The following is a 17,739-nucleotide window of genomic DNA, read 5'->3' on the forward strand; positions in this document are numbered from 1 at the left end:
TACATAAGTACATATATGTGTGTATATATATGTGTGTGTGTGTGTGTATATATATATATAGAGAGAGAGAGCCCTGGTTGCACAGTGGTTAGATTATATACATATATACACACATATATGTATATGTATTTATGTATATTATACAGTGTATATATTTTCACCACAATAAAAAACTGAAAAAGGTAAAAATATGCATATAAGTAACACAACATTTGCTAATTCAACAGTTTTTACATGTACAATTCAGTGACATCAATTATATTAATCATATGCAACCCTTACCAGTATCCATTGCCAAGTTTTCTATCACCATAAACAGATACTCAATGCTTCCTAAACAATAACTCCCCTTTCCCCTGTCTCCTGCCTCTGGTAACCACTAATAAATTTTGTTCTGTATACATTTGCCTATTCTAGATATTTCATGTAAGTGGAATCACACAGTATTTGCTCTTTAGAATTAGAAGCCTTCTTGAATTGCTTTTCTTTTAGTTTTTATCTTTATTTTTTAAATACTATTTTATTGTGTTTTTGATGAAAGTTTACACAGCAAATTAGGTTCCCGTTTTAACAATTACTACATAAATTGTTCAGTGACGTTGGTTACATTCTTTACAATGTGTCAACTTTCTCATTAATTTCATTCTTGATGTTTCATTTCCGTAATCTGGTTTCCCTGTCCCCTTACCCTTTTATCTTTGCTTTGGAGTAATTGTTGACCATTTGGTCTTATATAGATGATTTTCTAAAGGTGTCAAGTATTCAGTGGTAATATTATTTATTTTCTGAGCCAATCTGTTATTTAGTTAAAAGGTGACCTCAGGGAGTGGTTTCGGTGCAAGGCTTAAGGAGTATCTCAGGGTGATAGTCTCGGGGAATCCTCTAGTCTCAACTGGTCCAGTAAGTCTGGACGTTTTAAGAATTTGGGTTCTGTTCCACATTTTTCTCCCCTTCTATCAGGATCCATCTATTGTGGCCCTGATCAGAACGGTAGGTAATGGTAGCCAGGCATCATCTACTTCCGGTATCAAGGTAGATGAGGCTGCTGTTAGTGTAGGCTGTTAGTCCTGTAGACTAGTTTCTTCTCTCAGTCATTGGTTTCCATCTTTATCTTTTGTACCAGATGGGAAGACATATTTTAGACAGCTGCTCACAAGCTTTTAAGATGCTAGATCTACTCACCAAACTAAGATGTAGAACATAAACTTTATGAACTATTAGGCCAACTGACCGCGTTGTCCCATGAGACTGTGGTCCTAAGGTCTTTGTTTTATTTTACATATATATTACTTTTGTACTCTTAGTGGGCTTCCCCTTATGCCATGCCCTCTTATCAATTATTGTACCCTTTAATCTGGGGGTAGGTGTGGCAATGGAAGCTTGGAAAATTCTTTTTCAAAATATCTTTTAAAACAGGTACAGATTCTCTCTGTGGCTGTGCTTTGGGGTAATAAAATTGGAGGGGAAACCTTTGTAGCTTTTAAAGGAGAAAGGACTGGTGCTTTGACAATTCCATCAAAAAGAAGTCCAAACAATTTTTTTTGAAAAAATATCTTTTTTTCTAATGCTTTTGAATACTGTACTTTTTAAATATGAAAAATCATCTCCTGGACCCATTTTACTCAAAAGAAATGCACTGTAATCAATACTTGAGATGTTTCAGACTACTATGAGCTATGGTCCCTATTTAGGAAACATAAGCCAGGATTGGAGAAATTAAATTAAATTGCTCAGCTATTTTGTTTCCTTACAATACCATCTAAACAATCTAAGCTTCAAAAACTTTTTTCAGGAGCTCAGCTTTTTCCCTTGTCAAATATAATAAGGGCTGATCGACTGCCGGAGATTAAAGGAGCAGTGATTTTTCTGCAATTCTCAAAAGTCTCGTAAGTATTAAAAGCCTAAGCCATCCTCCAGTTGGCAGCAACATGCTTGAAGATGATCTAAAAGAGATGAATGGGTGGACTGGTCTAAATTAAATGAGAATACCTAACTCAACTGGACCAATAAACAACATCATGATAAACAGAGAAAAGATTGACATTGTCAAGGATTTCATTTTACTTGGATCCACAATCAACACCCATGGAAGCAGCAGTCAAGAAATCAAAAGACACATTGCATTGGGCAAATCTGCTGCAAAAGACCTCTTTAAAGTGTTGAAAAGCAAAGATGTCACCTTGAAGTCTAAGGTGTGCCTGACCCAAGCCATGGTATTTTTCAACGGCCTAATATGCATGCGAAAGCTGGACAATGAATAAGGAAGACTGAAGAAGAATTGATGCCTTTGAATTGTGGTGGTGGCAAAGACTATTGAATAGACCATGGACTGCCAAAAGAATAAATAACTGTTTCTTGGAAGAAGTACAGCCAGAATACTTCTTAGAAGCAAGGATAGCAAAACTTCATCTTGCTTACCTTGGACATGTTATCAGGAGGGAGCAGTCCCTGGAGAAGGACATCGTGCTTGGTAAAGTAGACCGTCAGCGAAAAAGAGGAAGCAACTCAACGAGATGGATTGAAACAGTAGCTGCAACAATGGGCTCAAGCATAACAATGATTGTGAGCATGGTGCAGGACCAGGCAGTGCTTCGTTCTGTAGTACATAGGGTCGCTATGAGTTGGAACTGACTCAAGGACACCTAACAACAACACACTAACTCCTATGTGGTTACCATGAATATAAATATGATGTTTTTATCCAGTGGTGCTAATCATGGTAGTTTCATAAATAAAAAAACGTGTTCATTGGTGACCCTAGTAAATAAATGTTTCTGAACATACCATATTTACACAGATATTTGTTCCACAATAGGAAAAGCTTGCTCTGCTATGGTTGTGCTTTTACATATGAATGTTGAATTTGCCTTCTGATAATGTAGCTGTTTTGACAGTAACCATTTCAGAAGTATCCATGGTAGCAATAGGATTTATTGGAAAGGCTTTAGAATCTACAGGAAAGCCTCAAGAAGTCTGTTTTCATCTGCTTTCTGTAACAATTCCTCAAGAATATTTTGGCAGATTAGTGATCATCATTGCCTTATGAAGAAACATTCAATGTTCCAAATACGCAGAGTGGTGTGATTTCCACGTATTATTTTGGTGATTCTTTTGGATTGTATTATGCCATATCATTTTGACTGTCTTTTTATCTTATTTTTCTTGAATGGACTTCTGTAAAATAATAATACGCAGATCAACTACGATGCCGAAAAATTCATAAATCAAATTATGTGGTTATTAGGCATCTCTTAGTGGAACAAGACTTACTGCAATTCATCATTTATGAGCTCCATGTGTGCCCATTCATCACTATAGCAATCTTGTCAGTTCGTACCTTGGTAAAAAATTATTTCCACATCCAGTCTTCTAAGGGGCTCAGCAGGGTATCATGCCGGCAGGTCCACATTAATGAAAAAGCAAACTGCTTATGATCTATGACTATGATTAAGTCTCAGCTGAGTGATATCACACTTACATGCACAATGATTGTACTGTTTGAAGCTGCATTTTTACATGAAGTTATTTTCAGCATACTTTGTGGAAAACTATTTTTACTTTGTCAGGAATGACTAGCATATTGCTAACCCAACAACTAGAGAAATGCTCAGGTTATTTGTTTATTTCTGTGGCCATACTAATAGAAATAGATGGTTTGTCAGATTCATCACCTGGGTCATTTTTGTACCTTGTGACTAATATTTATGTGCATGGTAGAATCAGAATATCATGACAAGATGCCAAGAAGGAAACCATTATATTCCTTAGGGAGGGCAAATTTTTCCATAGTCACATATCCAATAAGGTCATGCCAGAACAAAATCAGGTTGTTATTCTGTGCACACCTCTATATTCTGTGAGTACAGCTCCTTTTGATATTAATAGACAATTCTACTGTAAAAAAGGTATGAGTATGTGGCTACACAATGCTGTGATGCTTCTATCTGCACGCGTGTGCACGTGCATGCGCGCACGCACACACACACATACTTTTATTTACTTTCAAAGGAAAAAAATGGACTCTTGTCACATACTTTTGTTTTAAAATTTTAAATTTAATTAGTTGATTTCCTGCATGGCAATCATATGTAGGTCTATTAGAAACCTAAGAATCCACGTTGATATGCACTCCTTTTGTGAATGTGACCTAACCATGAGGTTTCTTGCTTCCAAGAAAATGTCACTGCCACCTCATTCAGTACCAATTGTACTTAGGTAGAATATACAAACAAACTATAATGGTTGCCTCCAGCAAATATTGTTGGTACCTAATCCATATCACCTTGACTTATCTTGGAGATTTCCTGCAGGCGGTGTCAATACATGGCAATGGCTTCCTACCTGTCTCTGTTTGAGAGTGTATTCTGACCACTTTTGCAAAGGTGCTGACTGGAAATACTGAGTTCAAATCCCAGCGGGCACCCTTAACAGATGGTTGAATAAATATCCCAGCTTCCTTTCTCCTTGCTAAGATAATTCTGAGACATATTCCACACAGTCTCTGAGAGGATCACCAACAGGATTGAGTCCCAGTTGCCCACAGTGGTCACCCCCTCATTAATGCACCTTTCATTGACTTTCTTCGTTTTTCTTCCTCACTTCCCCACTGCCTCACAGTGTGTCGTGTGATTACTTCTCAAACTACTTGTAGGCAGATCCTTCCGTCAGAGTTGGTTTTGGAGGAACCCAAACTAACACATTGACTTTAGTCAATGCAATCAGAAAGACAAATTCAAAGAGAAAAATTGTATGCTATATCCCCAAAGTCAAGTATTTCAATTTTATTTCATTCACTAGGGTTAGCTATATGATGCTACATCGCTTCATTTGAGCAATAAGTAAATTAATAAATTTAAAAATAAACTAAAGCTTATGGCACTGTTTGTTCATGACCATTTGCTATTCTCTTTTTTTGGAGACTTCACCTATTAATTTTATTTAAGCTATTCCCTCTGTGCAGATATTCCCAAATCTATAGCTCCATCATGCCTTCTTTCTCTTCTCCACTTGTCATTTTGATAAGTCCACCTGAATTATGTTTTTGATCACACAAATCCAACATCTCTAAGACTGAATTCCTAATCCTCTCCCCCTTACACCAAGATGGCTTTCCTTCCTAATTCACCAATGGCTTCCTGGCTTCTGATTCTCAATCACCTGTTGCCAAATCTACTTTGTCCACCCTACCAATTGAGGATCAAGGGCAAATCATAATAACTTGCTCATCTGTCTTCTTTACATTTCCTTGCTACTCCCTTAGTTCTAGTTTAGGCTTAGACTATGATAACAGCTTCATAACTGGTCTCTCTGCCTATTCCCCATGCAAATCCTTCTTAATCACCAGTACAGATTAATCTTCCTAAAACTCTGTTGGCGAAGAATATTGACTTTCAGAAGAATGAACACATCTGCCTTGGAAGAAATACAGCCAGAATGCTCCTTGGAAGTGAGGATGGTGAGACTTCATCTCACATACTTTGGACATGTTATCAGGAAGTACCAATCCCTGGAGAAGGACATTATGCGTGATAGAGTAGAAGGTCAGTGAAAAAGAGGAAGACGCTCACTGAGATAGACTGACAGCGGCTACAGCAAAGGGCTCAAATATACCTACTATGGTGAGGATGCCGCAGGACCAGACAACTTTTCTTTCTGTTATACATGGAGTCACTATGAGTTGGAACCGATTCCATGGCACCTAACAACAACAACAAACCTCTGTCCACTGCATATAGAATAAAATCCAAACTTCTTCACAAGGCGTTTGAGTTCCTCTAGAAATTGAATTTAGTTTGCCTTTGCTCCCACTATTTCCCAACTCAAACAGTGTATTCCAGCTAGCTAGCTTTATTCACTCTTGCTTTGATATATTCTGTACTTTCTTTCTTTCATTAATTCCCTCTAACTTTGTGGTCTGATACCTGTCTATTCAAACCTGAATCCTCCAACTCTTTAACAAAGACTGCCAGAACGTTAGTTCTAAACAAGTCCAACCACTTCATTTTGTGGGTGGGGACACTGAGGTCTGGAAAAATGAGAGTGGGCCAAAGTCATTTGCTTAAAAGACACAGCTGATTCAGTAACATACTCAAGAGAGACTAGAGCAAAATTTTCAGAGAGTGTGTTGTCTCAACTATTTCAAGCCATCTCCCTCTCCTCTGACCTGCCAAAGTGATGGTTTTTCATATAATTTGTGTGGTAATTAACAATACTGCCTCCAGTCCATTATTGCTTTAGCTATTTGAAATGCCAGTTAAAACTTATTTCACTTTAACATATCTTCCCAGCAAGGTAGATTCAAAGCTCTCTGAGATCAGGGATCATGCCTTAAACTCCTTTGTAGAATCCAAATAATGGTAATGATTATAGAATATGAAACAGAAAATTTGTTGAGTATATATTACGTATCAGATATTGTGATAAGCTCTTTGCATACATAATCCCATTTAAATCTCAAGAACCCTATGTGATCAGTGTCTTTATCATTGCCTTTATACATGATGCTATGAATCTCAGGGAAGTTAAATAACTTTCCAAGGTCATAGAGCTAGTAATTATCATGACAGTCTTTAAAGCTAGGTTTGTATAACTAAAATTTCTGAGCTAATGCTATTTTCTTTGCAAAACCTATTCAATAAATTGAAATTTTTGGTTATTGAATAATTATAGTCTGTTCACTGTTTCCCATTCCATTCGTAAGGTGAAATTTAATGTGTGGATTAAATTTCTTGCTTTACTTCGACATTTCTTTCATCTTTGGTTTAGCGCGCAATCAGTTTCTCAACAAAACCGGGTAAGAGTTGCTACCACAGATGACTACTGAGATCAAGTGTACGGAATGCACTGCCTCTGAGATGGAGAGAATCTCGTGCTCTGAGGAGGACAATGAGGTCTTTTGCATTCTTTGGGAAAGCAATGCAGCATGTAGGATGATGGCTATGAAACCACAATGTCTCCGTCAAGATGCTGAAATGCAGTATTATTAATTAAACAGCTTCAAGAGCTCTGTGTTGCTTGGAATGTTGGAAGACTTTTTCCACAAGCAGTCATGTCACTTCCCAGACTTAGTAAGCCATGCCTTTACGCAATTTAAATGCTAGGTCAAAAGCCTGAGTTATCAAAGAAGGGCCACTCTTGAGTAATGTTCAAAAGAGTCATGTACAGATTAGTGTTCATATACGCTTCAACTCTCGAGTTAAAAACAGAGTATCTACACTAGTTGAATGATATAAACTAGTATTTCTTAACCTTGATTGCACACTAGAATAAACTTATTAGCTTTTAAAATTCCTGTAAAATAAAAGTCTGGACTTAGATAAGGAGTGGCTTATTTCAGAAAAAGATTATTGCAAGGTGAGAAAGAGACTGTTGCAATAGGGGAGAAGTCTATTACAATACGGAGAACATTTTGACCATAAGATCAGCAAGCATCTCAAGAGTTAGGGAAAAAGGATTTCTCTTTTATAGTGATGAAAGGAAAGAGTCACATGATCAGATAATAAATCAGAATGTTTTACACTAAGGCCAGCAAAGATGTCACTGTGAGGACTAAGGTGCGCCTGACCCAAGCCATGATATTTTCAACCGCCTCATACGAATGCAGAAGCTAGACAATTAATAAGGAAGACTAAGGAAGAATTGATACTTCTGAATTATAGTGTTGGCAAAGAATATTGAATATACCATGGACTGCCAGAAGAATGAACAAGTCTGTCTTGGAAGAAGTATAGCCAGAGTGCTCCTTGGAAGTGAGGCTGGTGAGACTTTGTATCATGTTATCAGGAGGGACTAATCCCTGGAGAAGGACATCATGCTTGGTAAGTGAGAGGCTCAGTGAAAAAGAGGAAGACCCTCAATGAAATGGATTGACACAGTGGCTGCAACAATGGGCTCAAACATAACAACAATTGTGAGAATGGTGCAGGACCAGGCAGTGTTTCCTTTTGTTGTACATAGGGTCACTATGAGTCAGAACCAACTGGAGGGAACTTAACAACAACAAGGCCAGCCTATTCTATGGAAGGAGGCTTAAAGGACAGGTTGTATGTAGACTTAGTCTGAGGGTGGGCCAAAGTTCAAGCACTTGGGGGAAGAAGTGAAGTCTAACCACAATTTTGTTAACAAATTTTTGTTTCTGATTTATCAGTGGGGACAGGCAGTTCAGATAATCATTTATGAGGATAAGAATGGGAATATGGAGGGTCTGTGTCTGGAGCTTATCATCGGTAAGCAAGCGAGTATCCTTAGTCTTATCTAAGTCATATGGGGAAGAGTATGTATTTGCAGTAAGCTATTTTCCTGAACACAAAGTACATGCCTGTACTGAGCTGGGCAATAGGCAGAGAGACAAGCTATGAAGTTATTATCATATCTTTGTGTTTTCTGAACACAAACACAGGTTTTCCTGAATCATCTGTGTGTTCCAGGTTGACAGCATTGAGATAAAATTCTGCATTGTCAGTTCCCATGCCCAGGTCCCACCCCAGGTTAGATAAATCAGAACATCTGGGTGCAGGATCCTAGCACTGACATTTTTTAGAAGCCCTAGGTCATTCATTGCACAGCCAGGATTGAGAATTACTGATCTTAAACAATATCCACATGACTAGTTTGAATATTTTCAGTAAAATGGCTTTTTTAAAAAGTGAATCAAACTTTTTATATATGCGTGTGTGTCAATGTTATAGTTACCTATGGATTAGTAGTTCTTACTGTGAAAGGTTTTACCCAAAGATTGTCTAATTTCTAGATTTTTTTTAAACGTAAACCTTTGCATTTCTCTTTTAGGTTCAATGAGTAAGTAGCTAGTGACATTCTGTAACTGAGCTAACAATTGCTTTATCCTGGTAGGAAGCAAACATCTACAGCTCTAATTTTGCATGGTTTCAATGGTAATATTTATCGAATACTTACTATGTTCTAGGCTTTGCTCGAAACATTTTACTTGTATTAAAATATTTACAAGAGATAACAACCCAGTAAGATTTTTACAGATGGGGCAACTGAGACCCAGAGGAACTAAGAATCTTTGTAAGGTTATATGGAGTCCCTGGGTGGTGCAAATGGTTAACACACTAGGCTGCTAACTGAAATGTTGGCAGTTTGAGTCTACTCAGAGATGCCTTAGAATAAAGGTCTGGTGATCTACTTACAAAAAAAATCAGCCATTGCAAACTCTATGGAAACAATTCTACTCTGATGTACCTGGGCTCACCATGAGTTGGAGTTGACTCTAGGGCAAACAGTTTAAAGTTATACAAATGGTAAATTGAAGAGTAAATGTGAGAAGTTAGAAAGCTGGACTATAGAACCTTAACCAACTACCTGGTACTGCTTCTCAAGTACATTTCTTGTAAATTTGGTGGTGAGGGGGAGTAGAGAATGAAAGAAATTGATTTAAATTCCAAAAACTATACTAGCCCTTGTTGTTGTTAGTTGCCTTCAAGTCACTCCTGATTCATGTTGATCCCATGTACATTGGGACAATGATTATGATCCATAAACCTGTTCGGCATCATAGCAACACTGTGCAAGCCACCACTGACACATGGGTGGAGGCTGCACATGAGGTGCATTGGCCAGAAACAGGAGAAAATTCTACCTTTGAACTACCAATGCCTCATTTACTATTCCTACACCCACAGGATACTAGATAGAGCTCCCAGGATGTTCTGAGAACCATTTATATTCATTTAAAACTGCCTGGAGTGTCAGCATACTGAAAAAGAGTATAGTTAGCAATGCAAATCCCACATGCTTGTTACCTAGGACTTGCCTCAAGCAATGGAAACAGAGGTACTGAAAGACATTAGTTCTCCTCTCCCTTCCTTTGTGGTTTCTCAACCCTAGCTACTCTTTGGTATCAATTGGGGAGCTTTGAGAAAAGCTGATGCCCAGGATCCACCTCCCAGAGACGCTATTTCAATTGGTCTGTGACTGGAACCCTGCATAGACATTTCAAAATTTCCTGTCATTAAAAAGACAGGAAAGAAAGACCAAAATGGGTGGTGGAAGAGACTCTGAAACTTGTTCTTAAAGTTAGAGTAGCTAAAGTGAACAGAAGAAATCATAAAGTAAAAGAGGTGAACAAAAGACTTCAAAGGACATCTCTAGAAGACAAAGTATTCTAATGAAATGTGCAAAGACATGGAGTTAGAAAACCAAAAGGGAAGAACACATTTGGAATTTCTCAAGCTGAAAGAACTGAAGAAAAAAATCTAAGCCTCAAGTTGCAATATTGAAGGATTTTATGGGCAAAATACTGAACGATGCAGGAAGCATCAAAAGAAGATGGAAGGGGTACACAGAGTCACTGTACCAAAGGAATTGGTCGACATTCAACCATTTCAGGAGATAGCATATGATTAGGAAGAGATGGTACTGAAGGAAGAAGTCCAAGCTGCACTGAAAGCACTGGTGAAAAACTAGGCTCCAGGAATTGACGGAATACCAATTGAAATGTTTCAACAAACAGGTGCACCACTGGAGGTACTCACTTGTCTATGCCAAGAAATTTGGAAGACAGCTACCTGGCCAACCCACTGGAAGAGATTCATATTTGTGTCGTTCCAAAGAAAGGTGATCCAACGGAATGGGGAAATTACTGAACAATATCTTAATATCAAACACAAGTAAAGTTTTGCTGAAGATCATTCAAAAGAGATTGCAGCAGTACACCAACAGGCAACTGCCAGAAATTCACACCAGATTCAGAAGAGGATGTGGAACAAGGGATATCATTGATGATGTCAGATGGATCTTGGCGGAAAGCAGAGAATACCAGAAAGATGTTTACCTATGCAAAGGCATTTGACTGTGTGGATCATAACAAATTATGGATAACATTGTGAAAAACGGGAATTCCAGAGCATGTTTTAATTGCGCTCACATGGAACCTGTACATAGACGAAAAGCAGTCGTTCAAACAGAACAAGGGGATATTGCGTGGTTTAAAATCAGAAAAGGTGTGTGTCAGGGTTGAATCCTTTCACCATACTTATTCAATCTGTATGCTGAACAAATAATTCCAGAAGCCAGACTATATGAAAAAGAATGCATCATCAGGATTGGAGGAAGACTCATTAACAACCTGCCATATGCAGGTGACACAACCTTGCTTGCTGAAAGCAAAGAGGACTTGAAACACTTACTGATGAAGATCAAATAATACAGCCTTCAGTATGGATTATGCCTCAACATAAAGAAAACAAAAATATTCACAAATATACTAATAAACAACATCATGATAAATGGAGAAAATATCGAAGTTGTCAAGGATTTCATTTTACTTGGATCCACAATCAACAGCCATGGAAGCAGCAGTCAAAAATCAATTAACTTATTGCATTGGGCAAATCTTCTGCAAAAGACCTCTTTAAAGTGTTCAAAAGCAAAGATGTCACTTTGAGGACTAAGGTGCACCTGACCCAAGCCATGGTATTTTCAATCACATCATATGCATGTGAAAGCTGTACAATGAATAAGGAAAACCAAAGAAGAATTGATGCCTTTGAATTATGGTCTTGGTAAAGAATATTGACTATACCATTGACTGTCAGAAGAACAAACAAATCTGTCTTGGAAGAAGTAAAACTAGAATGCTCCTTAGAAGTGAGGATGGAGAGACTTCATCTCAGGTACTTTGGGCATGTTATCAGGAGGGACCAGTCCCTAGAGAAGGACATCATGCTTGGTAAAGTAGAGGGTCAGCAAAAAAGAAGACAACTCTCAACGATATGGATTGACACAGTGGCTGCAACAATGATCTCAAACATAGCAACGATTGTGAGGGTGGCGAAGAACCAGGCAGTGTTTCATTCTATTGTACACAGGGTCACTATGAGTTGGAACTGACTTGACAGCACCTAGCAATAACTACATAGACAATTTAAGTTCACCCAGATGATTCTAATGTTTAGCGAGGGTTGCAAGCTACTGCTCTAACATATCCACCTCAAAAGTTAAGAAATGCACTTCGAGTATCCCTAAATTCTATTAATACTCTTGTGCTGTTTCAAATTATCAATGTTGTTTAGATCAATGGTGATTCATATCAATCTTAATAACTTATGCTTTCTCAAATTGTTATCTTTTATGGTGCTCATAATCTATATTACATAACCTGTGGACAAGTAGGTCAGCATGATTAGTTTTGAAAATCTAATACCTTAACTAGCCACTAGGGCAATATTTGAGTTGTGCTGCTTTTATGGCTTGTTCGTAAATGAAAACCAGGAGACTCTCTTTGAAGCTTTTATAAACAGAATATACTGACAGTGAATCAGTTAGAATGTATTCAGTACGATAATAATTTTGCTTTGGTTATGAAATGCAAAGGTTCCCACTGGGGTTAGATTTGCTTATTTTAGTTATTTAAAGTTAGAACTACAAATGCTAATGACTTTGAATGTACTTTATTCTTCTTCTGGCGTTTGAGTCCATCTAGACATTCTCCTATAGGCACTCCTATCTCTAAAGGGGATGCTTTCTCTATGTTGTCACAACATTTCATATTATATGTTAGATTTGAGGGGAAAAGTTAAGTCTCATCCTTTTATAATCTCTCTAGTATGGGGCATATAGTAGATGTTCAGTAAATACACGTTGACAGTTGTTTTTCCTCAAAAGTTATAACAACTATAGGGAATACCAGCAGTCAATGCCTGTAGGTCTAGAAGAAAGATTTACAATTTATATTCTACATTAACATAGTTTTGTCTGTGTTGCTGAACAATCCTTTACATCCTCTGCCTTAATCAGTTTTCAGGTACCTGAATGTACACACAAGCAAGTATCTTACTTTATGTGTATTGTGGCCTTCCCTTAAGCCGAAAGATCAGTCTTAATATAAGCTTCTTTGAAATTTCATAACAGTAGAAGATTAAATATAGAATCAGTTCCTGTGGCACATTAACATGTTGAATGAAAGTAAGCTTTTGGAGGTAATGGCTATAAGACTATCCATTGTTAAATTTTGGGGGTTTATTTACACAATGTTTACTCAATGACAATAGGGTTATCAGCATGAACACAAGTTTTCAGAAACTGCAGCAAAGACACCCATTCAGAACTAAGCCAGATTTATTCTACAGAACACATTTAGTGGCTTCCTTCTTTTTTCTTTATTTCTGTATACTGCACATCTTTTAAAGTACAAGGTATTTGGTGTTATTTTCTTGCACACCATTAAACCTGCTTATTAGAGACGGATGTACAGAGGAATCGAGGATGATGGCTAGGTTTTATTGTGTGATTTATTAAGGGTTGGATATTTACCTGGCTTACAAACCAGAGGCAATCTAAATTAAAATCAATGGAGGGTGTAGTTGTTGGTTATCAGAGCCAATTCCGACTCATGGAGACGCCATGTGTTACAGAGTATAATGCTGCATAGGATAACCAAAAGGTCGGCAGTTCAAATCTACCAGCTGCTCTTTGGAAACCCTATGGGGTAGTTCTACTCTGTCCTATAGGGTCGCTGTGAGTCGGAATCCACTCAACAGCAAACGGTTTGTTTTTTTGGGTTTAATCTTTAGGGAAGCAGATTGCCAGGCCTAGCTTTTAAGATACTGCTGGGTGGGTTTGAACTACCAACCTTTAAGCAAGCAGTTGAACACAAACCATTTGTGCCATCTAGGGACCTGTTAATAAAATACAATGACTTAATTATTAGTTGAGGAGCCCTGGTTGCACAGTGGTTAAGAGCTCAGGCTGCTAACCAAAAGGTCGGTAGTTTGAATCCACCAGCTAGTCCTTGGAAACTCTATGGGGCAGTTCTTTTCTGTCCTATAGGGTCGCTATGAGTCAGAATTGACACTACAGCAACTGGTGGGGGGGTTAATTATTAGTTGAAGGAGCTTTGGTGCCTCAGTGGTTAAGTGCTCAGCTGCTAACAGAAAGGTGGGTGGTTCGAGCCCACCCGGTAGCAACAAGGGAGAAAAGACCTGGCGATCTGCTCCCTTAAGATTACAGCCAAGAAAACCTTATGGAGCAGTTCTACTTTGTCACAATGGTCCCTATGAGTTGAAACCGAATCTGGTACCTAACAACAAGAAATTATTAGTTGGACTGAGATGTGTTTCCTTGTCATTTGCATTTTCAATCCACAATTTCTTCTATCTCCTGACTTTCTAAGAATCTGAAACGAGAGGGTCAGGAAAAGGGATTTGATTTACTTTGTGTTTGCTTCAGTGCTTTGATCCCTTTGACCTAAAGAAACATACTACAGCCATTTCTGCTCTGCTATGTCAGTTCTGGCCTTTTAGGGTCCTTAAGAGATGTGGCTTCTTGGGTCTGAATCAACTTTCACTGTTTCCTTTTGCATACCAAGAAGGCATTGCTCATTCCTGCTGGTGAAACATGTGTTCTAAGTTATTTTAGTCTTTTTTTTTCCCCCTACTTGTGGATTGGACCTACTCTTATTGTCTTCTCAATTCATGGTGATCTAGGGCATGTTATGCAAGATGGTTAGCTGGGAACTTACATGGATGAAGAACACAGAATCTGGATCAGGCAGCCAGGCATCAAATCCTGGGGAACATTGGTCAGATCACTTAACCTCTCTGTGCCCAATTTCCTCATCTGTAAAATAGGTATAAGAATTGTACCTATCTCATAAGATTGCAGCAAGGATTAAGTTACTTAACACATGAAGAATATTTATAACTATGCCTGCAAGATGGCATGTACTATATAAGTATCTTATTTTTAAGATAATAACACAGAAATGCATCTATGGTCTTGTCTTAATCACCTCTGTCTTCAACCATTACCAAACTTTAGAAATGTGTTTTTCAAACTGTAGGTGGCAACTCATTAGTGGGTTGGCAGGTCAGTTTTATTGGGTGTAGTCTGTATTGTTTTTCAGTTGAAATAGAATAAAAAACACCAGAGTGCATGACACATAGGCAGGGCCAGATTAAGGCATGTAAGGGCCCTAAATACTAATAATCTGTGGTGCCCCCTCCTCTGCTTACTCATGCATTTGAACGGAAAATGTGAGTTATTTGTATATGTGTGTGTGTGTGTCTTAGCTATCCATGATGTAACTTATTTTTAAATACAACTATAATGTTAGCAATTGAATGCAAAAGTGGCCTATGCCATTTTAGCAGAATGAGATGAACTGGATTATAAAATTTTTAGTGGGCGAATGTAGCAAAAGTTAGATTTGACAGCTCACCCTCATCTCTTGTTTATTAGAAAGAAATAGTATACTCCCAAGAGACCCATAGAGATAAGGAGTTTCAATGAAATGGGAGGGCACCGTAAGAGACGGAAGTCAGTGAAGGTGTTGAAGTGGTAGGGGCCTTATAGTTTACACAACCTTGCACGTGGGCACCCTCGTGACCCTGAATGAACTTTATTTCTGGCCAGCACATTCTCACGTACTGGAGCTAGTATCCATTTCATTTAGTGCCCTGCCAGATCCCTTCCACAGCAGTGCTTGCTTTTTCTTGTGGCCTGTCTACTTGGCATCTATGGGTCTTTACTTTGAACAACTGGTGCCCCTGTATTTTTGATGCCCTAAGCATGTGCTTACCTTACTCATTGGCTAATCTGTCCCTGCACATAGGGCTAGTATTGTTCTACGAAATGCGTGGTTAAAATGTGTGTGCATGTGTGTGCTGACTCACAGTTTGAAATGAATTTTATACAGTGCATACATCTTACCTTTCCCACTAAACCGGTGGGAAGAGAAAGACTTGGTGAAGTTTATAATCATTTATGCATCACTAACATTCCCAAACGAGTTCCTGGGTGGCTCAAACAGTTAAGTGGTTGGCTGCTAACCGAGAATTTGGTGGTTCAAACCCACCAGACGTGCCTGAGAAGAAAGGCCTGGTGATCTGCTTCCAAAAGCTCACAGCCGTAAAAACTCTGTGGAGCAGTTCTACTCTGCAGCACATGGAGTCGCCATGAGTAGGAATTGACTCAGTGGTAACTTTTTTTTTTAACATATCAAAGGTGTATGTCATTCCCATTGATAACTATGACTCAGTCTAGCAGTGATTCTAAACCAATTATCTTTGTAGAAGGATGCAGTTGAAAAAGGCTCCCCTCCCCTAAAGGTCTGTGATATATACCCCTGATGGGGGTTAGGGATGGAAAGGTAAAGGGGGCTTCAGTAAGTTGTCTGCACTCTTGATAATCACTGCACTAGACTATAAGGTCCTTACATTGCATCTTTTCTAGTGCCTTGCACATTGGAGATGCACAATAGAGATTTATCTAATATACGTGTATTGCCAAGATTCACATAGACCTGTGCTTAAAGAATGCCAATAATTCTTAAGGAACAAATTAATTCATTAAATAAATCTTATCAAACAACTACTATTGGTGGCAAAATGTGTTTTACATACAATCTGATGCAAAGGAAAAATCTGGACACAAGTGAGCAGTTGAATGTTTGGAAAATAAAAACCTTGTTTCTTTCAAAGAATGCTGTTCTCTGCGATGGATGTTAGCAGCTCCCTTTTGCCAGACAAGTCTCCAGATATGACATTGCTAGAGTCACCAATTTATCTGCCTGCTATCTGGGCTGGCTGCAAATACAGGTGTATTTTGCTTTCTACAAGAGATAAATGCACAGGAGTATTTATTATTTACAGGAGGATTTGCAAAAAAAGCTTTAAGGTAAAAGAACTTACTGAATTGTGAATAAATTTTGATGAGTTTATCAAAATCTTCCTCTCCACTCATCAGAAAATTTTCCTGGAGCCTTGTTTCTGCCAATGCCTTCAGTGCAGCTTGGACCTCTTCCTTCAGTACCATCGGTTCTTGATCATGTGCTACCTCCTGAAATGGTTGAATGCTGATCAATTCTTTTTGGTACATTGAGTCTGTGTATACCTTCCAACTCCTTTTGATTCTTCCTGCATAGTTTAATATTTTCATGGTAGAATCCTTCAATATTGCAAGTGGAGCCTTAAAATTTTTCTTCAGTTTTTCCAGCTTGAGAAATGCTGAGCACGTTCTTCCCTTTTAATTTTCTGTCTCCAGGTTTTGCATATTGCATATTTCATTCTTGAGCTGTCCTTTGAAACCTTCTGTTCAGCTCTTTTACTTCATCATTTTTCCTTTGCTTTAGCTACTCGACGTTCAAGAGCAACTTTCAGAGTCTCTTCTGACATCCATTTTGGTCTTTTGTTTCTTTCCTGTCTTTTTAATGACCTCTTGTTTTCTTCATGTATGATGCCTTTGATGTCATTCCACAACTCGTTTGGTCTTTGGTCATTAGTGTTCAATGCATCAAATCTTTTCTTGAGATGGTCTCTAAATTCAGGTGGGATATACTCAAGGTTGTACTTTGGCTCTTGTGGAATTCTTCTAATTTTCTTCAACTTCAACTTGAACTTGTATGTGAGCAATTGATGGTCTGTTCCACAGTTGGTCCTTGGCCTTGTTCTGACTGATGATATGGAGCTTTTCCATCCTTTTTTTGCATGGATGTAGTCGATTTGATTCCTGTGTATTCCATCTGGTGAAATCCACATGTATAGTCACTGTTTATATTGTTGAAAAAAGGTATTTGCAATGAAGAAGTCATTGGTCTTGTAAACTTCTATCATGCAATCTCCAGCATCATTTCTATCACCAAGGCCATATTTTCCAACTACCAGTCCTTCTTCTTTGTTTCCAACTTTCGCATTCCAGTCACCGGTAACCATGAATGCACCTTCATTGCATGTTTGATCAGTTTCAGACTGCAGATGTTGGTAAAAATCTTCAATTTCT

Source organism: Trichechus manatus, unplaced genomic scaffold, assembly GCF_000243295.1.
Source record: "Trichechus manatus latirostris isolate Lorelei unplaced genomic scaffold, TriManLat1.0 scaffold00079, whole genome shotgun sequence".
Classification (NCBI taxonomy): Eukaryota; Metazoa; Chordata; class Mammalia; order Sirenia; family Trichechidae; genus Trichechus; species Trichechus manatus.